This window comes from Mytilus galloprovincialis, chromosome 12 (genome assembly GCF_965363235.1).
Source record: "Mytilus galloprovincialis chromosome 12, xbMytGall1.hap1.1, whole genome shotgun sequence".
NCBI classification, from domain to species: Eukaryota; Metazoa; Mollusca; class Bivalvia; order Mytilida; family Mytilidae; genus Mytilus; species Mytilus galloprovincialis.
Window position 1 is genome coordinate 21,098,568 of NC_134849.1, and position 26,295 is coordinate 21,124,862.

General features: G+C 32.8%; 1 long non-coding RNA gene across 1 annotated transcript in view; it reads right to left on the reverse strand.

Moving 5' to 3' along the window:
* Positions 1-25,707, reverse strand: part of LOC143053951 (uncharacterized) — a 71,083-nt gene extending 45,376 nt beyond the window's left edge. The window contains exons 1-2 of the long non-coding RNA XR_012971516.1: positions 25,471-25,707; positions 24,556-24,776 (exon numbers count right to left, since the gene is read on the reverse strand). This is a non-coding gene — a long non-coding RNA (uncharacterized LOC143053951). The remainder of the gene's footprint in view (positions 1-24,555; positions 24,777-25,470) is intronic.
* Positions 25,708-26,295: the final 588 nt, after the last annotated feature.

Genomic DNA, 26,295 nt, shown 5'->3' on the forward strand with positions numbered 1-26,295 from the left:
TGACGAGATTATCATGACCAATGTTGAAGGAAGGGTTTGAGTTGGTCTTAGCTAATTTACCAAAGTGTTCTTTGAGGACAATATTCATCTCATTTGGAGTTGATGCTTCTTTTTCATCGGTTCTAATGGTGTGTATGAATTGAGAAGAAGAGGATCGTTGAGTTTTTATAAGTGGATAAAACAGATCCTTGTCCCTGTCTAAAGCCATCATACTCTCTTAATGAAGTTTAATTCTTTTGTAAGCGCTTTGTTGCCTTTGTATTGATCTGACTGAACGTTTCGTCGCTAGTCTCGTCAGGTTGTAAAGGTTATGTTTAAAGGAGGTGAACCAACCTTTTTCCACAGATAGAATGTCTTTTGAGACGCCTACAGCTTTAGCAAATTGTGGGGAACACCTGATATGAATCTCCTACGTGGAGAGCTCACATTTAAAGCATTACCAAGACCAGATATTAGCTGGTTTGTAGCTTGTTCAATACCGTAAGGTGTTCTCATATTCAGATACTTTTTATCTTTAAGCTTCTCCTTTAAATTTTGTTCATAATTTGCTTTATCAACCTTTTTCCAATTAATCGTAGTCACACTATCCCCACTGTGTTGTTTTTGAGTAGTCTGTAATCTAACAGAAAATTCAGCAGAGACGGGATAATGGTCTGATGTATTATGTCCTTCTCTTAAGATTTTCACCTGCATATTCAGTTGATTCGTCATCATTCTCTCTAGGTTTTGTTAGAATGTAGTCTATCTGTGATTTTGAATCACCTTGATGGTATGTATGGTCTATACGGTAGGTAGAGGGTAGCACTATTTGATTGTCCTTACAAAAGTTTTTAAATATTTCATCTTGGGTGTCCTTGTATTGTCTATGAAATGAAGCATTAGAATTGCCGGCAATTATAATTGAAGGAGTTCTTTGATATTTTAGTAAAAATTCTTTCAAGATGTCCAAAGCTGCTCTAAATGCATCATGCCCTTTATCGGTACCTCTTGTGAGAGATATACATTAATAAGACATATTTGGTCTTTTGTAGTTGAAATTTCGCTAGCCTGTATTCTGTTATCTCCATCAGGAAAGTGAGAAAACATAGTTGACATGGACTTTCTATACAAAATTGCAATACCTACATGGCCTCTTGGTCTACTGATTGGGGATAAAGGTTCATTGTCATCAATTTGTCTTGAGAAGGTTATAAAATCATCAAAGCAGTTTTTACTGGAATGAAAGCCTTTAATGTTGAAAGAGACAATTCGGAGCGGAGTCGTTGTATACATTGGAAACAAGAACAGGTTGAGTAGGTCGTATGAATAATTAATTATAATTTCGGCAAATTCTTTTTAAATATTCATGATGAAAAGTTATATCAGGTCAGTGACTGTATATGACATAGAAATATAGGGGTAAATTCAGTAAATAAATATGCAAAACTAAAGTCTTGTGCTCTTCTGATTGGAAGATAATGTTTGTAATACGTATTTTTTTTTATAAATGATTCAAAACTAGAGTTGAAAAAGTTAGAGAAATAAATGATGAATGTATTAAACTTTTTTACTACAGGATTGAAAAGTAATGGGGGTCAGTGAAGAAATTAAGTGTGAATCTACAGTGTTTGTAAACAAGGCCATGTGAATGCCCAAAAATGCCGCATGACCGTTTGTTTTTATTGTTGCAAAAGATAGGGCTACATTTGTACTTTTATGAATGATATATGAAATTTTCTAAAAACTGAAGGCAAATCAGGTGTAAGTTTAATTCAAGACATATAGATTAGCATTTAAGTCAATGGGATTTTTTACTGAATTTACCCTATAGGAAAATATGCATTAATTTAATTGAATCAGTTTGGAACCATTTGAAGTTGTTTATTACGCAAATTTTATGTTAAACTCGGCTATCCAAGATGCACCAAGTGTACTGTGAGAGGAGGCATGGGGTATATGGTAAAACCCAGTTTTGGTATATTCAGATTGAAAGAAATAGTAGAAATTACACTTCAGGGTTATGATATCAATGAACGGCATAAATACTAGCCCCATTTTACATCACATTCTGCACATATTTCCCCTCATAATGTGTAAAATCTTACGGAAAATCAGGATAACCTCCTTTTGACAGTGTATTTTTTTTAGCTTTGTTTCACCGTGTTAAGTTGTAGAACAAGTTGTGAATAAGCATTTTTCAAGTATTTTGACACTCGAATAATTTGAATAATATGAAGATATTCATTTATTTTTACATAACGCATTGCGTTTCTTTATTTGAAAAAAAGTAGTGGACAACTTTTTATAATTTCATGCCCTTCATTTATGAAACTAGTGTGGAAATGTTTGTATTTGGATTACTATATTAAATGATTGCTTTTAAATATTCTAAATTTCTTCTAAATTGTTACTTTAATCTTCAAAATGCAGATTGGTCATACCCCCCCCCCCCCCAGTCATATTTTTCATAGTTTGCACTTTTTTCTACTCTATTTCAGTTCTGGCTGTCTAGTTTTGGCGAATAAACCATCCTGATGTTGGGGTAATAGGAATTTCTGCAGAGTGATTGTCAATGACATTTTGTGATCTTTTCAAGTAATTAAAACACAGATTTAGTCACATGAAATGAAACATAATTGTTGGTTGTTGTTCTTTTTGTATAAAACTGCTTAAAAAAGCCTTTGAAAAGTGCTTTTATGGTCTTTTCATGGTCTTTTGCATCCATGTTACCCTATTCTTTGCACTTTTGTCTATTACTCCCTCCATAATAGTACTATTTTTGCACCTCATTTTTTGGCCCATTTTACTATTCTTTATACTTTTGCCATTATTCTCTTGTTTTATAAACCTCCATTCATACCCTGCTGGAGTCGGACTATTGGGGTGTCGGACAAATGGGGTGTCGGACCAATGGGTAAATGGGGTGTTGGACCAATGGGGTGTCGGACAAAAGGGGTGTCGAAATATCGGGACGACCCCTTTCTGTTAATCAACTGGATAAAAAATTGCTCTCTGCTCTCTCAAAGCCCTGTCAATTAAGGTCAACTATGGTAAACTGAATCTGCCTTCAAAACTAGTTGGGTCAGATTCCCACCAGCGTAACTGTATAATTTTCCACTAAAATGAATTTGTTGTTTCCTTTCTTTCAGCCAATAGTTCAACACTTTAATACATCCATTGCATACAATTTCTAAGGTTTAAAATGTCCTTCAAAAATGGAGATCATTTGGCCCTACTCCCTCATTCATATATACTGACTTTAAATTTTTGCATGTATTAGATTGTGATTAGTTCAGTTTAGGGGGATACATTTGGCAGAGGACATTTTAGCGAAAAATTGACATTTTAGCGCTAAAGTAAAACCCATTTAAGGGCCAGATTTTAAACCCATTCAAGAGAAAATGAAAATTGTCAATGCCCATTTTAGAATAACATTTTTAATTAATTCTAACAAATAATATTTAAACAAGAAAGTGTCCCCAGTACACGGATGCCCCATCCGCACTATCATTTTCTATGTTCAGTGGACCGTGAAAATGGGATAAAATCTCAATTTGGCATTCAAATTAGAAAGATCATATCATAGGGAACATGTTTACCAAGTTTCAAGTCGATTGGACTTCAACTTCATCAAAAACCACCTCCACCAAAAACTTAAACCTGAAGCATGACGAACAGACACACAGACCAGAAAACATAACGCCCATAAAAGGGGCATAAAAATGAAAACAAGGTTTAATAGACTCAAGACAGCACAATGTAAGATATATCATGTTCATTAAAAAATACAAATGTTAAAAGTAAGTTCTAGTCTAGAATTTATATCTTAGAAAACGTTCGTTTTAAGGACTCTGGATATACCCCCTGTACAATACTGTACATAAAATTGTATTAGGAACAGTTCTTTCTCTTTTTCCTGTCATGCAATTTCGTCTAGTATACTTCGTTACTCTATATAAGTTGTTGTTTGCAATTTGATACATTATCAAGAAAGCACGAACAGCTGGGGGACAACTACAAAATTGCTTATACTGGGCATGGAACGACCCTGTTACTTTAAATTTTTGCTAAGAATTACATGAAATTTCTACCCAAACCTTAAGTGGGAACATAGGATCTTCAGTTACATATTACCCGGTCAGATAATTGGAGTATTCGACATCTCTTATTGTTTTTCCATGATGAATAAATATACAGTTTAAACATTAAACCAGTATAAATAACTGTTCATGGTTATAGTGAGACGAGTATTATTCAACCAGGTAAGTTTTCGCTAAAATGGGCTAATGAAACATGGGAAAGAATTAATTCTGCACTAAAATGTCCTCTAGTTTAAAAAATTTCCCTTAAATGTACAGCGCCCAACACCATTAGTGGTACATTTGTAGTTCAATGGTATGTGTTATGCTGTTGTATAAGTTAACATATATATGTATATAAGTTTGTGATTAGATAAGTTTGAGAAGAACAGCTAATGTTAGGTCAATGTTATTTGGTATTTAAATTTATTGTCATTTGTATCATTTAGCAAAATCTGTTTCAGTTCATTTGGAATTTTATTTCTTTAATTCCGTTTGTAAACAGTGAGGGGTTATAATTATTGAATATGAAATAAACAAGTCAAAAAGATTTTAATTTTTAATATTAAAAAATGATATTCCAATATTAGAAAATGATATTCCAATATTAGAAAATGATTTCTGAATATTCATGATATTAAAAATTGATTTTCTAATATTAAAAAATGATATTCTAATATTAAAAAATGATTTTCTAATATTAAAAAATGATTTTCTAATATTAAAAAATGATTTTCTAATCTTAAAAAAATATTTTCTAATATTAAAAAAATTATTTCTTAATATTAAAAAAATAATTTTTACTATTAAAAAATCATTTATTAATAAAAAAAAATGAATTTCTAATATAAGAAAATACTTTCGATTTTCTAATATTTGAAAAAAAAAATTTAATACTAAACTTGAAAAGGAATTTCTAATAATAAAAAAGGAATTTCTAATATCAAAAAAGGAATTTCTAATATTAATAAATGATATTTTAATATTAATAAATGATTTTTTAATATTAATAGATGATTTTCTAATATTAGAAATTCATTTTTTAATATTAGAAATTAATTTTCATATATTAAGAAATTATAGTGTTTTTCTTTTTTAATATTAGAATATCATTTTCTTAAATAAGAATATAAGAAAATGATTTATGAAAGTGATTAGAAAATATCTATTTTTGTCCACTTTGGCCTGCCATAGATCTAGACTACATAATGAACTGTTTATGACTGATCTACTTACTTGTAGATTGTATATTGTCTTTTCATTTCAAGTTACTTTTATTGTTAAGAATACAATACACTGTACTAACCTACTTTCCTGGATCCAATAATCCCTTTAAGACGGGTTTATATCGAATTATATGCAGGAACTGGTGATCACTTTCTACTTTCGTTTCTTTTATAAAGGTAGATAACTCGAGTTGTATTAGTGTTCTCATTAGAAATTCGGTATGTTTGCAAATGGACTTCGTAGTGTTTTTATTATATGCTATGATAATATTAGTAATAAAATTTCCAAACTTTTGTCATTACTAAGCGTCCGTCGTCGTATGTCCGTCTGCTTGTTAATTGTCGTAAACTTATATATGATTAAGTACGTAGCATGTTCATACGGTTAAGAAATAATTTTATATCAATTTCAAAGTTATATTTGGCATTGCCATTAAAGTGCGAGGTTTGGCATGCCACGAAACCAGGTTCAACCCACCATTTTTTCCTTTAAAAATGTCCTGTACCAAGTCAGAAAGATGGCTATTGTTATATTATTGTTCGTTTCTGTGTGTGTTACATTTTAACGTTGCGTCGTTTGTTTTCTCTTATTTGTGAGTGTAAATTCACATTGCGATAAGACGTGTCACGGTACTTGTCTATCCCAAATTCATGTATTTGGTTTTGATGTTATATTTGTTATTCTCGTGGGATTTTGTCTGATGCTTGGTCCGTTTCTGTGTGTGTTACATTTCAGTGTTGTGTCGTTGTTCTCCTCTTATATCTAATGCGTTTCCCTCGGTTTTAGTTTGTTACCCCGATTTTGTTTTTTGTCCATGGATTTATGAGTTTTGAACAGCGGTATACTACTGTTGCCTTTATTTATATTATTTTCCCGTTACTAACTTCGCTGTTACTGAACATAAAAAAAACATAGGTAAAAATGACCAGCAGATCATACTCTTTCTAATACAGAATACAGAGATATTGGACGGCGTGCCTCTGGTATGTCATTGAGCAGTAAATTTCAAAGGGAGACGGATTTAAATTAGTAATTCTTGTTTCCGAATCATTGTATTTATATTGTATAATTATATTTCATGCACTTTTTGAAATAAATATCAGGTTCAGGCTAATATCTCAAATACTAAAGTATCCAGAGTAAATCCGACAAAAATATACTTGTTTATCAGGTCAAGTTAAATAGATATCTCCCAAACAGAACATTCAGAAAATCAGGCAATCCATTTTGAAATTATTGTCCTTGAAATGTCAAAATATGGCTAGTTTAAGTTTTTAGCTCTTTTTAGAAAAAACTATAACAGATTAAATGAATTATACACCAATAAAATTAACCAGAACTAGGATATAAAATCTATAAATACGTCTAGTATCAGAACCCGTAAAATGACCCCCTTGAGCACCTCAGTGAGATCAACCCCAGTTTTTGTTGGGGTTCGTGTTGGCTTTGTCTTTAATTTTCTATGTTGTGTATTGTGGATTATTATTTGTCTGTTAGTCTTTTTTTTAATGTTTAGCCATGGCGTTGTCAGTTTTATTTCGATGTACGATCGAGTTTGACTGTCCCTATGGTATCTTTTGACCCTTTTTGAACCTGATGGTCTTAATGAAGATTTTTACCCTTTTTGCATTATTTAGGAAAAAATATTTTAAAATAGAGAATCTGTTCATAGAAAAAATCTTCGAGAAAATTTAATGAACAATGATACGTTCAAATGGACAAATTGTGAACTTAGTTCTATAATGAGTTATTGCCCTTTGAATACAAACGATGTAATATGTTTGCTTTTATGCAGACACTGTTAAAAATGAAGAGACATTCTCACAAGCAAAAGTGTTCAGCAAAATAAAATGTATTTATATCTTAACTTAGCCCCAATTTTCAACTGTTTTATTTTTGCATTTACATGTATTACATTGTTAGATCTGTTTGAGTCCGTCTAAAGCTATAAGTCTAAAGATGCGGATAATATAGTTTGATTTTTTTGGGAACATATGAAAAAGAAGATAGGCATTGGTGACGTGTGTACTTATTGCGAAACCTTATGTTGCCTAACGTTAAGTGTTATAATATCAGTAAAGGTATTGAAAGAATTAAAAGTGTGATGATCCCGATTTTTCTTATGTGGTCAGAGTGCTGATACAGATTTTACGCCAAACAATGTATTTGCCTAAAAACAGGTCAAATATTGTGTACAGTTCTGTCGTGCAAGCATTTTGAGAAATAAACAAAAATGTCAAGTTTTTTGCATCCTAGCCAAAGGAGTCAAGTGAGCTATTCCCATCTGGGCGGCTGTCTTCCGTCTTCGTCTGTTAACTTTGAAAAGCATGCTATCATATGGAACTACTAGGTTGAATTTAAACAAACTTGGCCACAATCATCATTAGAGTATCTTGTATAAAAAAAACAGCAATCCGTCAATTAAAAACTTTGTTTCTACTTCATATGTTTCACTCCTCTACTGTTTTGAATCTACATTTTCTTAACGTGTGATCGTAAATGTTGTTATACTGACAGAATAATTTGTCTTTTTTGCTATTTTGACAAAATACTCATAAATTCACTGTTGGTATCATAAATACAGAAGGAGTTCATGAACGTATTTAACACGTAGTTTCACTAAAAAGAACATATCATAAGGCATAAAAAAAAATCCGATCTGTTTTTTGGAGAATAACTTAGTTCTACCTAACTATTAGTTATTTTCTTTGCAAGATATTGTGTTTTTGTCAACGTTTTCCATACGCATCTCAATGATATCCTTCTTCTACAAATTGTCTGAACTCAACAGGCAATTTGTGAATTTAGTTTCCAAATTTCAGTTATTTTACAAAATTATTAGGTATTTTTAGTCATTTTGTATAATGCCTGTGAAGGTTAGGCATTTTCTAAATTGCCATAAAATCAGTCATTTTTAAAAATGCCTGAATTAAGAAAATGCCTGTTACATATACAAAAATGACGACCATTTGAGCAACGATTACCAAGATATTTGTTTGACGATTTGAAACATTAATGTGTATATTATACTTATTTCATACCGTAACATATAAATTCCAACTGCTAAAACAGTAAACAACTGTAAAATTACGTAATATTTAACATGTTTTCTTGTCTTCAAGTAAACATAAAATAACAAATATAACCAACTTCGAGAAAAACGAAAAACGGAAAGTCCACCAAATGAAAGAATAAAAAGCTAACAACATATCAAACGAACAGCTTAGATTTTAACTGTCACAAGTCTGACTAGCCACTGATGGTGGACGTTTCGTCATATCACCAGGAATACATAACCTTAGCCGTTTTTGGAATATTGGGTCCTCAATGCTGAGTGTCACTGATGAGTCTTATGTAGACGAAACACCCGACTGGCGTACTAAATTATAATCCTTGTACCTATGGTTACCATTTAAACCACTGGGTCTATGCCACTGCTGGACATTTCGTACCCGAGGTTATCTACAGCCCAGTACTCAGCACTTCGGTGTTGACATGTTTACCAATTATGTGTTCATTTTTTAAAATTTCCTGTTACAAACCTTTGGATTTTTCGAAAAACTAAGGATTTTCTTATCCCAGGAATAGATTACCTTAGTGGTTTTTGGAATTTTGGGTGCTCAATGCTTTCAACATTTTACTTGTTGTGCTTTTTGACTATTTCGATGTGATCGTCACTGATGAGTCTTATGTAGCGAGCGTTTAACGTACTAAACTAAAATCCTTGTACCTTTTTACATTGAACTATTTACACCACTGGGTCGATACCACTGCTGGTGGACGTGTTTCGTCCCTGAGGGTATCACAAGCAAAGTATTCAGCACTTCGGTGTTGACATGAATATCAATTATGTGGTAATTTTTATAAAGGAGTAAGGACCGATTTTGGCCTCAAATTTCAGGTTCATCTGACCACTTTTTAAACACTTACGTTTGTATTTCATTTGAATCAATTAGTTTATGTGGAAGATTTTAACGGATTTAGTCATTACAAACGATCCGATTCAGACTCAAGTATAAAAAAATATACTGAATAAACCGAAAAATGTAATTTTTTTAGATGGTTTTTTTCATCAATGACCGATAACCGTTTAAATTTAACTAAAATGCTCGAATTTTGTAGATTTTAGTAATTTATCATGACTTAATGGTGATAGTTCCCAATATATGTGCATTGTATTGTAAAAAACAGCCCATATTTGTGTAGCAGAAGTATTCTACTGACCAATAAATAACTAAAAGTTTACATTATAACAATTTTGTAAAACTGCTAAATTTTGGGGCAAACAATGGATCTTACTGGACCTACTCCTTTCCTGTTACAAAACTTTGAATCTTTCGAAAATCTAAGATAAAGATAACCTTAGTCGTATTTGGCACAACTTTTTTGGAATTGTGTGTCCTCAATGCTCTTCAACAGTGTATGTAACCTTTTAACTATTGATCTGAGCGTCACTGATGAGTCTTATGTAGACGAAACGAGCGTCTGGCGAGCTAACCTATAATCCGGGTACCTTTGATAACTATTGGTGCACGCATTTTTATGTTAGTTTTTTTCTATATAATCAATATCAACTCTATTTTAAGTTCAGTTAATCAACAATTTTCCCCACATTCTCATTCTCAATCAAAACTCATTTTATCATCTCAAAATGCATCACACGCATATTGACAAAAAACGAAGCTGAATTTGTTATTTTTGTCCAATATTCATGTTAGCACTGATACTCAGCAACGAAGTTGCACTTTTAATGAGAAACACTACAGATGTCTTTTTTTCAGAGGAATCTGTATTCCCTTACTTTTCTTGAGTGATTATCGTTGTAGTGTTTTGTTTACTTTTTGGCGTTTCATCGTCTTTCCATTTTGCCCTTGTGTTTTCAGTTTCTTTCAGCTTTCAAATACTAAATAATGCCTTCTTGGTATCAAACGTCACTCATTTTACTCCCATTAGGGAGAATGTTCAGAAAATTAGTGAACGATATCACTCTTTAATTTTCCGGATTTTTTTTAAATCTTAAGGGGGTAGGTCTTAGTAACACCAACATGTTCCTCTCGTGTATTTTTTTTTTTTAAATATTAACATCATTGAAAAGATAGTTGTCAATGCATAATCTGCCAAAGTCTTAACGAAATTTACCGTTTCATTTTATGTTTAGGATATATTGAATATGACCAGTTTTGGGGTACCCTAAAAAACGGTCGAAAACACTAGTAGGTAAAAATTATTCAGTGTTTTTCATCATGTTGCCATTAGGAAAAATCCTGACTACTGTGGATTCATTTATTTTCGTGGGTACCAATTGTCATGGATTGTTCCCACGAAATCCACGAAAATTAGTATCCAACGAATATTAATGAATCCACAGTATTAAATTGCAAATAAGAAACATATTCTAATGTAAATCTATAACATCATAGTAACACAAATAGCCTGAATGTGAAAAAAACACCGGTTTTTTTAATTGATACGGCGAATTGAAACGGCGAAAAGTCTGGCCAGCTCAGATAACACATTTTTTCAAATGTAGCCCGAAAAAAAAATATTTTATATATTTAGTCACAAATTTTTATCGAATTTGACCGTTTGAAATTTTCATAATTTTCCAACAAGTTGGCTGACATTTATTAGAAAATTGGGACAAACTCCATTTTCCACTTACAAAACCTCCGACAGACTGTCTTTGCATTCTCTTTATGTAAAATGGTCAATGGAGTTCTGTCCCAATAATACTTGTAATAAATTTTATAAGAAAAAAACAGTAGTACTCAGTATTGGACGAGTATCCTTGGGACGAGTTGACAAAAACTTTTAATCACAACTATTTATAGGTTTCTCTCCTAAGACTACAAAATGCCTCTGTCATCAATAGCAGACGCTATCAGAATTCATTGGTTTGACAGTCTGTGACACTCTAAGTACTACCTTTGTGTTAATGTAGATTATCTATTAGCATAAGCTTGTACTATGATATCTTCTAGAACAGTGACTTTTAATTGAAAAAAAAACACAAACAGCAAGTACAAACTTTGTATCAATGACTAGTACTAAAACCATATTACTCATTATTTAATCAGTTTGTTCAAATCGAATTTCCTCAAACTTCCATGGTTTTTTTTCTAAATGATGCCACAGGGTCCTTTAGTCAGTATAGTTACGCCAGAAATCAAAAGACTCAGGCCGTGTTCACACCAAACGCTGTGTACAGTAAACATGTTTTAGTAATATCATAGGTGAGCCCTTGCTCGATATGACCAAATTTATATAAGTATTGGGTGAAAATTGGGTTTGAACTTAGCCATATCGAGATACATGTACTTCCGTTTTTTTTTTTTTTTTTTTTTTTTTTGTTTGTTTTTTTTGTTTTTTTTTTTTTTAAGTTTTGTACCGACGTCACACGTTCATTCCATCTATACGGTACCACCATTTTACACAGAACATGTGCAAATCCACCTTTGTATCGACATCATGCACAGAGTGTGTGCAAGTCCACCTTTGTATCATGCAGAGCATGTGCAAGTCCCGCTTAGCTCTGATAGCAGCGGCCAAACTGAATGTATTGGTCAAATCTCGCGGTAATCTATATTAATATCATAGGTGAGCCCTTGCTCGATATGACCAAATTTATATAAGTATTGGGTGAAAATTGGGTTACACAGCAGACCTCAATACTATAAGCTAGTATAACGACAACACACTTATAATTCCCAATTCTAACCTTTACATTCCCAATACTCACCCAAAACTTAAAAAATTGTCTTGTATAAATGAAGAAGTCAAAATTCTTATACAAATGGGAGTCCATGACAAAACTTGAAATATCGCCAACTAAGCAAACATCAAAAAGTTAAGAAATTTCAAATGAATACATCCCATGTAGAAAACTGATAAAAGCAGATTATGCCAACTGTTAACTCTTCCGTATACTTCTTGTGTTGTTTCCGAGACTTTCACGTGCATGCTCCATATCATAAATTTTAACAAACGTATGCAACCTATGACTTAAATTAAAGTGTTAATATTTTCAGTTGAACCGATCTTAAGTTTGACAGAGCGAACTATCTGTTATGTAGTAGTTTTTGCATACTTCGAGAACGATCAAGTGGTGCATGAGCTCTAGATGATTTATATGTATTACATCGGGTGACTAAGACAGGTTTTGTGTCTTTGCCCTTTATCCCTTATTTCCCATAATCAGGGAAATCCTCTTGAATATTCAATACATCCAATACATGTATGAAATAAAAAGAATGTGTAGAGAATGACATGTGTAATATGTTGTCCATATAAAATCAGATGTTGTTTAATTACTAATGAGACAACTAACCAGCCAAGATCAAATGTTGTTAGTGTAAGCAATTCGCATACCTTAATAGAACAGAAACCACAAGTCTCCCTCTAAATTTAACAAACTTATTTTCAAAAACAAATTTCGTTAAACAGATTATGAAAAGTAATATTTATTAAAGAAAAGTGTATTCAATACAGTGCGTCTTCACAAAATTCAATTCTAACATACATGTACAAAATAGTAATACATAATATCCCTCGAAAAATAGAGGCAAATCCAATTTCAAAAATTCTCCATTTTTACATACCTTCATACTTAATACATAATATCCCTCAAAATACAAGCTAGTCATAGTCATAGTCAATATACATAAATAGTAGTAGTACATTATTCCCTCAAAATACAAAAAATAATTAAACAAGCATCATAAGTAACAAACTTTTACTCTAAACACTTCAAACTGTCACTGAAAAGCATTGGAAAGTTTATTGACCTCACAATACGACTCGAATATAGATCTACAGATATTAGATTCAGAAACCCCTGTATTAGCCATGATGGAACTGACTGACCCTCTTCCTACCATACTTGACAATCTACTATATCTTTGGTAAGAGGACGAAGAAGACCAACCTATATGCTGCATGATGTCACTTGTATATCCCCCTGACAAAGCTAAAGTAATAGCACAAGCTCCCCGAATTCCATGAGGGGTCTCACCGTCGTAAATATCGAGTTTCTTTAAATATTTCCTCAAGCGATCATACATAGCATTCGAAGATACAGGATTGTCAGTAACATCTTTTCGATTTCTACTCAAAGTACGGAATAAATAACCAAAACGTAAATCAACTCCAAGTGCCCTGGCACCTTCAACGTACCTTTCCAGTGCTTTGACTGGACAAATTAAAGTATCATCAAATCTTAAGATGGAAAATTCATTCACTTTCCCTTTTCCAAGTGTTTTGCCTACTGTGTGTGAAAATAGAAAACCGTCACCATTTGGTAATAATTTAACCTCTTGTGAAATACACAAGCCCAAGTCATTAGCTCTGTCTCCTGAAAAGTATTGAACTTTGAAAAATGCTTGATCTCTAAGGAATATGAATCTTTAAGAGGATTTCATAACAGGATCCAACAACAACTCATCAATATGAACACTAATTGATCGGAGTTTGTCTAAAAATAGAGGTTTTGCCTGCTTTTGTACAACATGGGATTTTGACTGCTCAAACTGAATAGCATGCAAATATTTGTCTACCTCTGGACTACACACAGGATTACCAATTTTAGTTATTTCATTCCACTCAGAACCCCGACCATTAGATTCAAATATAGCTTTTAATTGTCCTAGCATAGACTGAACAGTTCCTGCTGCTAACCTTAATGGACACTGACATGAATGAATACCCAACTTACCAAGAAATTCACAGGTTAAGTCATGTACTTGCGTTTTCCCCCTTGAATCCTTCATGACCATAAATCGCCTTACTTCTAAAGGGGAAGCGGTTTTTAAACACTTAACAGGTTCACCTTCAAATAAAAACTTCTCAAACTCTTTTTCCAGCGAAAGTTTTTTCTTATTATAACTAGTGCTTCCAATTAAACGGTCTAAATATCTCAAACGCCTTTCCACTGAACAATTATTCGTGAAACTTTCAATCAAAATGGGTTTTTGTCCACATGACTGGCAAAATTGATACCCAACATCATTTGCATAACCACACACTAAACACTTTCCTGCTGGCAGCCAAACTCGTGGTACACCATTCTACAAAAAGGTAAAACTAAAAATGAAGTCGTGCGACAATTAAACGCCATGGTAAACCCTTAGTGTCCAACTTAAACCCTTTAGTAGATGGGTACAACAGGGCTTTGTCTTCATTTCGTTCAGCTAACACATTCCATACTGACACATGTTCCCAGAAAAAAGGCCACCACACTGGTCTTGGAAACAACTCAGGAACCACAAATGTACAACTCTTAACCCCAATCTGAGCACAAAACTTCAAAACGGCAAAAATTAAACAAAAAGGGGGGAACACATAAGGATTTTTTTCTAAATTCAAGTCCTGAGAAAAAACATTAACACCATCTGAAAGAACTGTGGGGAATGGTGTAAAATGTTTTAACGGATTACCATAAGTATCATTCATAGTATTAGAGTCTAATGCCATCAAATCTGAAGTGTGGGGACCAAACCTCTCTTCAACAAATTTCCACTTCATAGGAGATAACATAGCATCTGATAATCTCAACTTTCTGGACTCCCTGTCAGCAGGGTTTCTACTAGAACTAACATATACAAGACGTAGGTCCATGTTAACTGTTTTTGAAAGAGTGAATATCTTTCGCAAAACTCCATTCAACGAGGGGTCTCTACCTCCTTGATTACTCCAAGCATTAACTACCGCAAGATTATCACAAAACGCGTCCACCCGAGAGTCGATAATTCTCTCTTTAACAGAACAGAGGGAGTGTAGTAGTGCATTTGCCTCCTTAACGTGGATAGGAGAGCTATCATTCTTATTCCAAAAGTCACCAAACTCTACCGTAACCTCTTTGCAAATCATAAAGGCACCCCACTTAAAAAGCGACGAGTCAGTTGCTAAAATCAATTGTAAATGGGTTTCTAATCTCCAAGAGGTAGTTCCCTTCCAATTATCCAAAAAACGCCAATATTCCAACTCCTCTTTTAACTCTTTGTAAATGTTAATTTTCTTACTATTTTTAGAAGCAAGGCTTATGGCCCTATTGATTTCCCTTGAAAACAACCTGGCAGAGGGGACAGCAAGAAAAAATGAAATACATTTTCCTGCGAAACGTTGAAGGGTTTTAATGCCTACGTCATTACCATCAAGGATAGATTCCCTTAAAATTCTAAATGATTCTTTTTTCTGCTCCGGCAAGATGAAGGCCAGTTTTGCTGAGTCACAAAACATTCCCAAGAATTTCAAACACCTGGTTGGTATAAAGCAACACTTTTCCAAGTTTAAAAAATATCCCAATCTAACAAGAACCTGACACAGAATGTACAGACTTTTTACCAATTCGGCATGACCGGATTTCTTCTTCAAATTTGTATTTTTAAACTCGCAAACTAACCTATCATCTATGTACAATAAAGAAGGTACACCAAGGGAGCGACAATAGCTGATTGGAACTAGACCAGTAGTGTGATAAATAAAAGCACTAGCTTTGAAGCCGAAAGGAAGAGAGTTAAAAACCATGTACCAGCCTGCAAACTGGATTCCAAAATACTGTCTAGAATTGGGATTTAAAAGTATATGATCGTAACCAGACTTATCATCAAGAGATGCCATGAAAGAATCCTTTTCTATTAATCTAGGAACCTCTTTCAGAGTATCTAACGAAAACGGGAAATCCTTAATCCATAAATTCAAGTATCTTTCATCATGGCACATGCGTGGTTTTGATGGCTCAATAGTGATAGGTAAAACAAGTAACGGCGGATCACATTCCCCAACTCTGCCAATTACAGTTAATGATCCATTGGCTATTCTTTCTAATAAAGTGTCACACAAAAATTTCTCAAATCCTTTGCAACTAGCAGAATTTTGAAAATAAGCAGGTTGGGGAAGACTTGAATCGTAACAACGACCCCTAAAATTTCCCTTAAAATGTTTAAACATGGGCCTAATATCTACCCCTTGTTTAATCCAGTCCAAAATTTCACTAGGACAACCTATTTTCTCCCATTGTTCTGAACAATACATTAAATTTCCTGCTTTGAAAAAATTAGGATCTAAAAAAGACAGATCCTCAAAATCATAGTCGCTTCCATTTACAACCTCTTCAGCACTTGGTAAGCAATCAGAGGGTTGGGTGATCTCTCCTTTATAATTTACTAAAAGTATGTCACTTTGCTTTCTTAATTTAACGCTAAGTGGATCGAAACCCGATTTTAACTCCCAATCTGGAATTTCTGGCTCAAACTTTTCTTTCTTAGCCAAAGGTTCATGATCCCTGATATTCTGAAATTAACAAGAAAGATTTTCAACTCTGAAAAATTGCTTGAGATTTATAAAAATAAAATAAAGGAGAGAGACACTCAACCCTTGCCCGCGTGAAAAAATTTTCACTGGAGATCGAAGCTCCTGGGAAAGGGAAAGGCATCTAAAAGATTAAAATTAAAAAAATATACAAAATACATAATTAATTGTCTTTTTTCATCTTTGGACAATTTGCAATAAAATGTCCCGACTCCTTGCAAAAATAACATACACCGTTTGACACTCTCCTGCCTCTACCTCCTTGCATTCTTGGAGGCCTAAAACCACCTGAATTATAGTTTGGCCCTGGATAAAAATTAGGATACGGGAAACCAAAACCTGGATTCTGATATCCATATCCAGGAAAAGGAAAAGCAGGAGCTGAAGTAGGTGGAGCATCTAATATATCCTGCCTCTCCTTTGACCCTGATGGTTCCTCGTATTTTTTAGATTTTGCCCAGTCTGAAATTAAGGAGGAAATCTTCTTGTCCTCCTGGGAACCAAATAACTTTAAGACGAGCCCACAAAAATCAACATTATCTTCGTATTTTTTACACATTGAAAAAGATTTTGAAAATAAAGAACAGTCCTTATGATTCGCTTTGTTAGCTGCATCAACCAACATTTCGATGGCCGCAAGTAATACTCCCGGTGTTGTAAGTTTTGGTCTTGCTGCCAAAGTTCTAACGTAAGATAGTGCTTCATCTACCTGTAAAACCTTTGAATTTTTCTTCAACTCATCCAGGTCTTGTCTGATTGCTTGCAGCTGCTGATTTGTTGTGGATGGGTCTCCCTGAGCCGCTTTGCCATCACTTCCTACAACAAACAAAACGAAAAATAACTAAACTTCCTTGCAACAGTTTTTTAATATATATCAAAAGAAAAATCAAGAATATCAAAACATTCTAGCAATACAAATACAGGACAAGGTCTTGCTCTAAATAACATTCGTAAGCTGTAAATGTAGGAAACCATGAAAGTAGCGCCACAACATTAAAACAAAATTAAGTGTTAAACGAAATAACTAAAACAACATAAAATTATCAAGTCTAGTTTTCTGTAAAAAAAAAAAATAAGTTTACTTAGCAAAGAAATCCAGGTTTCTTGAAAATGCAACAAAACAAGACTAGATCTGTTGTTGTGAATGATATATGTTGCCGTGAATAATATCTCACTTAAATAAACAAACGCCTACATAAACATCAAGTTACAAATAAGAAGAGATTATCTTCGATAAGCATTTCAAAAGGGCTAAATTAGAACATACGTTACAATGCAAGCAAACTAATCCAAAAAACATTCATACCTTTCGCCGCTGGTGTATCTGTACTCGGATTACTAGTACCTAACCTCTGACCTCTACCACCAACAGAATTCGCTAACAATATGCTTTCATGCACTAAGAGACGCACATTCTCAATGTTATCATCTTTCCCACACAGCAGAATTAATACATCTTTAACGGATTCACCTGGAATTAAAAAAGGCACTAATCAATCAAACGGAACAGATACAATTTCAAGTATAATGTGTAAAAAATCACGAACCGTGGAAAGCGAAAAACTCTGAGGTAACTTGCCAAGTTACCGTCAATAAAATCATAAGTTCTGATGACACTAAATAACAAGAATTAGCATAAAAACCAAAAGGCTAAAAATATCGCACCAGACGCAGATCTACATCTCTAAAAAAAATGTTTGTTCAAAAGAGCATTATCGGTCAAATGAAGCTAATTAAATTATCAAAAACAAAAATTAAAGCCATAATTACTTTGAATACAAGGTTCTCTAAAAGTCTTAAGAAAACGTTATAATAAATTATAAATTACCCGTAAGCTTCTCAAACTGAGCAATTAATTCGACTTTTGTCAAACTCTCTAATGGTTCATCTTTTTTCAGTCTTGACAGCTCTAAAACCGCTTCTGCATCTGCGTTTTTTACCCTCAAAATGATCGGGATTAAACTTTTTCCCGCAAGGGAGCAATTTGGCTTCAATACCTGAGCCATAGCTGAAATTAAAAAGAATAAATTGAGTAACCCCATTACAAATCCGCCATTAAAAATCGTGCAATGCGGACTGTCTTCGTCATAATTCTCAATACGCGTTGCAACCAATGCAGACGCAAACTCCATTTTAGTACATTAAATATAAAAACAGCATTAAACCACAACTACTTTACTGTTATCAACAAAATACATTGAAAGCATTTACTACATTTAACTATATTTAAAAAAACTTACATAGTAACCCCCATTACAAATCCGCCACTGAAAATCGTGCAATGCGGACTGTCTTCGTCATAAATTAAAGATACAAACATCTTTTTCTAAATGAACTCATGAACATTCAATAAAATAAATGTGCTCTAAAACTCATAGAATGAAGTAAACCAAAAACATTCTTCCCGACATACCGGACAGTTCTCAATACGCGTTGCAACCAATGCAGGCGCAAACTCCATTTTAGTACATTAAATATTAAAACAGCATTAAACCACAACTACTTTACTGTTATCAACAAAATACATTGCAAGCATTTACTACATTTAACTAGATTTAAAAAACTTGCATAGTAACCCCATTAGAAATCCGCCATTAAAAATCGTGCAATGCGGACTGTCTTCGTCATAAATTAAAGATACAAATATCTTTTCTAAAGGAACTCATGAACATTCAATAAAAATGTGCTCTTAAACTCCTAAAATGAATTAAACCAAAAACATTCTCCTTCAAAGTTATTATTTCTAGTACCTCGAAAATAACGCAAAATTCGGAGCTTTCTTCTCCCTAGATATATTTAACAAAAATCTCTTACAATATCTTCATTTAACGCTGCAACCTATGCAAACGCAACTTAAAGCTTTAAATCATACAACACTTCCCGACATACAGGACAGTTTTCAAAACGCGTTGCAACCATTGCAGACGCAAACTCCATTTTTGTACATTAATTATAAAAACAGCATTAAACCACAACTACTAGCTGTTATCAACAAAATACATTGAAAGCATTAACTACATTTAACTAGATTTAAAAAACTTACTTCCACAGTAAGAATCTTCTCTACACTACAACCATGCTCTACTCAAGAGCTGTTAAAGTCCGTGCTGTCACGCTTGATAGCAGCGGCCAAACTGAATGTATTGGTCAAATCTCGCGGGACTCACTTATGATAACATTTGGTTTAATGTAATGCACACTAGTTTCACATTAAATTTGTCCACATTTATACACCTTGTTTAGCTACCTGTACATTAGATTTGTTCACACTTGTAAACTATATGTCATTTAGATGTTCTTTACGTAGAACAGAATTCAAATTTTCCAACAACTTTTCTAGCAGTTAGGGAACGACTCTTTGACTTTAAAAAAGGGAAGGGGGTGATTTTACCATAATTTTATTTAAAAAACATGGGGTCATACAGAAGATTAGAATGAACAAATGTTCTAAATCCAAAGTTTGCCCATACATTATAGTGCCAAATATTGAATTGGTACCATAGAAAAAAAATGAATAAATATAAACTTTCGCCCGAGAAAAAAATCTGACTCAGATGTCTCGATTACGCATTGAAAACGTAGGCTGCATCAGCTTGCTTACAGATCAGACTAGAATTGCGATGTTAAGGATCACTACATTTTTATCTTTTCTGTTTGTTTCAATTGGTATTTTTTCTCCAAGGAGTATTTAGGCAGCAACCATTTGATTTTCTTGGGGGGGCTATGAATTTCTTTCTGGAATCTATTTTTTTTGTCGACAAGTCCAAAACATTTTTTTTTCTTTCAATTTTAGCATAAAATAAGTGGCAGCTCAGGGTGAAACAAACATTTTTTTTTTCTCAGGGTCAAAAACAAATTATATTTTCTCCAAAAATTGGAAACAAACTTTTTTTTCCAAAACAAATCCAAAATCCATAGCACCCCCCCCCCCCCCCCTCGAACATCAAATGGTTGCTGCTTTAGCAAAAGGAGGGGTTATGGTTTTACTAACTGTATTTTAACGGACTTGAGATACTGCACAAACAAACAATTAGCCTCACCCTTTTTCAGAAATGCATTTATGAGTGAATCGTTGATTGAGTAAAGACCAGTGGCAAAAATTTCTGTCAGTGTGTACGTCCAGTCGATTCGGGAAGACCTTTTCAAATGAATTATGTGTTCGGCAATGATGATGGATGAGTCTTGTTTGTTTTGATAAGGGGTTAATAAGGCTAGGGAAAAAAATTATAACAAATAAATATATCAAGTTTAGACAAATATTTCTTCAAAGAACTTTATTAATAAGTGTTATTAGTATCAATTTTATATATTTTTTTAAATATACATGGGAAAATTAAAGTTCTGAATGCCTAGTTTAGTGTACACTTAACCTACACAAAGCCTACATCGACTATCGACTGCATGTAGACAAAACATGATTTACGTGATACACTACATGTTAACATTGAGTATTATCAATGAGAACGTAATGATGTTTAGTTTATGTGTGAGTTACACTAACGCCGAGTTTAGGTCAATGTGAACACGGCCTCAGTTCACTGGTGTTTTGTTAAGCATTCCATGTATGAATGGTAACTTTCTACCTTTTCATCCACATCATTAAAAAAATATATTCTTTAGTTTAATGTTTGGTGGTGTCAAACATGTAAGGCTTACTGGATCTGTCTGCATGATTCTCACAGCCAAAAGAAAACAAGATAAATGTTTGATCATTGTTTAAATTACTGCTATGTTAAAACGCACTAATGACGTCCAATACATGTGTAAGAAATGTTTCCCATATACCAGACCAGGTCTACCCCCTTAAATCCCTTAGTTTTCTCATACATTCCTTTATCAGATTTTAAAATGAGTATCCCAATTGTTGAACAATAGTTTGATTTTGGATGTAACGCGTCTTCTGATTGGCTGATGTAATTTTGTTAATCAGCTCATATACATATATTTGTTATGAGACCGTGAAGTGATCAACGTTTTGTTCGTGGTTTACTCTGGTTTAAAATGAAATTTAGAATTGAATTATAAGAAATGGCTGTAATTTTCTTTCTGTCTATTCGAAACAACATAAAAAAATGTGGTGTACACTTGAAAATACCCGCTACGCCAGTTATTTAGTGTGCACCACATTTTTTTGATATTATTTCTTCATAGACATAAAAACTATTACAGTCATTCCTATAGTGAATGAAATTCACAATCTTCTTTTTTGACCTTAAAATTAAAGTTTACAAGTGAACGATCCGACTCAATGAATCTACACAAATTTGATCCAATCACAAAATTATTTAAGTTGGTTTAAAGTTTTTTTTTACATTCACAATTTATTTTTAACCGTTCTATACGCGAAAACAAAAAACTAAACAAAACACAGTCAGACCATAGATTATTTGTTTGATCAATTACATAAAATAAAAGGGCAACCAAACCATATGTGAACATAAAAAATCATAAAAAATACAAACAAAATATTACTTCAGTTTGTGTTGGTACGGGAGAGGTTTATAAAGTTAACAAGCTGATTAAAATCAAATGTTGTTTACCAATTTTTAATAAGATAAAAAAAAGTTAGAAATAATCAAACTTAGTCAGAAAAACAAAACATAAGATAATTGCATAAACAGAAACAAAAGTGACAGTCTTCACAGTGGAAGGGTAAGCCTTCTCGATAAGCACGCATCTTCAGCTATGTGAATCAACTCTCAGTATAAATTACACAGTATTGAATACGTTATCATTTGTAAATTTGCAGATTCAATGAACTATCGGATTTTAGAAGATCGAAAAGGTTCGATCGGTTTTGACCAGCTTATACAATTTTGAACAGCAAATACAATGATGGTCCTTGTTTCAGCAACATATGTTATTTAGCAACACACGAAAACTTGATGTTGCTAAAGCGTTCACTTCTTATGATAATTGTTATATAATATAATAATTCTTTGTTAAAAATGTCCAAGATAAGCATAATCTTACAGAACTAGGGAGACCAGTACAATCGCTAAACATCACGTACATCAATTAATAACAATACACAATACCAAGAAAATAACCAAATCTTAGTAACATTGCTATTTCTTGATTGATCTTCTTCTCAAATAAATTCATATTTTAGATTTAAATAATAACACATATTACCATTAGTGTATACAATATTTTTTTTATTATGATAAATACAAGTATAAATTATAAACACATATTCACAATAAGGATCCAAAAACAAGCAACAATTGCTAATATTAATCTGTCTCCTTGAACATTTTACCATTAACCCTTTGTGTTTTTTTGTCGGAAAGAATGATGTCTATTTAAATATCTTATTACGTCAAGTAAGTCACTCAATATAATGCAACACGTAACAGATACAAGTATAATTATGCCAAAGATTCCGAGGTTTTGAGAGGATCTGCGTTCATCTGCCACACAAGATGTCTTCCTTATCGTCCTGGATAGTTTTGATTGGTCAATTCTCAGTTCTTTTTTTAGACTTTCGATTTTTTCAGTTAACCGTAACTGTCTTTCTTCTTTAGAACTGTTAAATGTTTGTTGTAGATTGTAACTGTTTGTGCACTTGCATATACAAGTGTTCACATTCCCTATGAGTAGAAAAATATAAATGTATCATTCAAACTAATTATATCAAGAAAACATTCGTTTACGTTCAATGTTAAATTGCGGAATAAAATCACAATTTGGATATTCTTTTAGCGTAGGAAAGTATAAATTATATAGACTCGTTAGGAAACAAAAGAAAATTGCGGTTCTAACCGCCTTTCTTAAGATTACATTAGCCGTATTTGGCACAATGCTCTTCAACTTTGTACTTGTTTGGCTATATTTGGGTTTGATATGAGCGTCACTGATGAGTCTTATATAGACGAAACGCGCGTTTGGCGTACTAAATTATACTCCTGGTACCTTTGATAACTATTTGAGGTTGGATAATCAAATCATTTATTTTCATACACTGTACGGATTTTATATTCTCTGTTTTGTACACTTCTGTTTTATAAGTTCTGATTATGAAAATTTCTCTATAACTGATAAAACTTGAAACCGTTCACTTCTTGTTATAAAACGGTCAATTTATCGTACTATTTAGACAAATCAGTACGTTATACTTTCATTATATCAATAATTACATAATAATATAAATAACATGATCGAATTAGCTGTTTGTTTTATTAAAATGTTCCTAATGCATGAATACATTGATTGGCTACAGTTCATTCTACTGACTGATTGATGCTGATTACCATCACTTTCTACATTCCAAGTTAACCTTATTATAGCGACATCTTTGAAAAGTGGTGGAATCCGGAGAAACCAACCAAGTTTCGGTAATCAAAAATTGACAATCATAGTCACTTACTATCGAAATCGAACACACCTTGCAAAGACCGGGTTCAACTCACTTCTTAGTGAGGAAATAGTAATGGTCAATCACGATTTACTAACATTAAAAACAAGAGGGCTTTTTTATCCTTACATCCACTTAATTAATTTATAGATTTAAAAAAACTATCAACCAACACCAAGGTATCAATTCCGTAACTTTGAGTCGCATTTAGACCGTCTTTAGATAAAAACAAATGTCGTATGATCGTCAATGAGACAACTCTTACTCGTTATCACAATTTGTAAAGGTAAATCATTTTAGGCCAAAGTTTGTTATTGAATTTTTAATTAAATAGCTATGAGATTTAAGTTTTGGACAGATAATCTCTATAACAAGGTTGTAGAGAAGCCTTTTATTGATCATACAAAGAAAATTTGGTACATTGCTTAAATTACCTGTTGTTTGTATATCATATTTCAGCCTGGTACTTGAACTGAAATTTCTGTCATGTGTGATGTAATCTGCAATTGTAGTTCCAAGAGTTTTCGACCCTGATTCGTGTGTTATGTGATCTCCACTTGGAATATCAAGAGTTGTTAGCCTTGATATATATGTATTAACTGTTTTTACAGTAATTTCAGTTCCATAGACCTCTACTTCACACAATGTCAAAGGATAATGGTGATAATCATCTTTCTTATATACTGTCACATATTTCCCTGATATGTGATCAGTACAGTTAACATACAATTCAGTGGGTGCCTGTCCAATTTGTTTATAGCAAAGATTATACTGACTATTCCAATCAGATGTATTGTGTATCCGTACTTCAAAGTCGCTATGTCGTTCAACTGAAATAAATACTTAAACATGATTTGTTATTTCCTTTTTTTTATGTTGAAGACAATTGTGTGATAGGAATAAATATACTTTACATTACATTTCAGTTGTTATCATCATAATTTAACGTTAAAATTATACTTTATCCTTCAGTTAGTACTTGTTCAAATGGAGCAGTTTTTATTTATATTTCATTCACGAATATCTACATGAGAACATGCCGGTATCTAGTTAGGACTATGACAGTTGTTTTCCATTCGTTTTATGTGTTTTAGCTTTTGATTTTGCAATTTGAATAGGGGCTTTCTGTCTTAAATTTTGCTTGGAGTTTGTTATTTTTGTTATTTTACTTTTTATGAAATAAACAATGTATTCTGTCCCTCCCGCCTAGCAATGCACATATACCTTATCCTCTTCTCTAACTCTAGCTTATAAAACAAGCTTCCGTTTCGGGAGGTGTTACATTCTTGTAGGCAAATATATATATATTTATTTTAAAAAGAAATTATTAATGATGCTTTCAAATTATGGATTAAATAAATATATAGGGTTGAACCTGATTTAATGGGTAGCCTATCAAAAACAGCGTTTGTAGATGCAAACAAACGAGAAAATCAAGAAAATTTCTTTACCACAAATGAAACATATATGTATATATGATAACTTTGGAAAAGAATAAAGGTATATTATATATAAAAAACTCACTGCAGCAAAATTTTCTTCCATAGATGCTAACACTTTCTATAGAATACATATTTCCAAAATCTATCGTCCACCATTTTTCAGGATCTGTATCATCAGTATGCATACAATCACCGTTAGATGCAAATTGATTTCTTTTTCCATCATTAGCATTACTTGCTCCAAAATATGTAAAATTATTCAACCTTGTTGACACTTGTGTTACATTTCTATTTAATGCAATGTTTCGATAACCATTTCCTGAAATTAAACACCAAGTACCAATATAACACTGAGAAAATGTGGTATGATTGTCGAAGAGACACCTCTACATCAGAGACCACCTGACGTAGTAGTTGCCATACTATGTAAAATAATAACAATAATTTTGTCCATTACTAAGGATCCAACCTGCAACTTACTTCATTTATAATTTCTTAAAAGAAGTCAGCTTATGATTATACCTGAACCGTAATTCTTTTATTCATGTTATTGATTATACGGTATCAGTGTGTCCGATGTTGTGCTACTATATCCAGGTTAATGCGATATTCAAGGACTTGCATTTCATCTCTTGATTTCCTTGAAAAGGGATTTGCTTCTTACACGGAAGTTTTAAAGTGGAGAAATTGGAATTCCAAGTGGAAAAATTGAAATAATTAATCAGTAAATTCTACAGTTATCACAAGTTGTTTGACCGTTATGGAATATCTGTTTCACAGATGACGATATGGGGGTGTAACTTCGATATTTTTTTGGTAGGGGTGTGCCATTTTTGCCTAAAAAAAGTACCCATTTTAATATAACATTCACTGAAATTCAGTACCTATAGTTATATAAATATTTAAG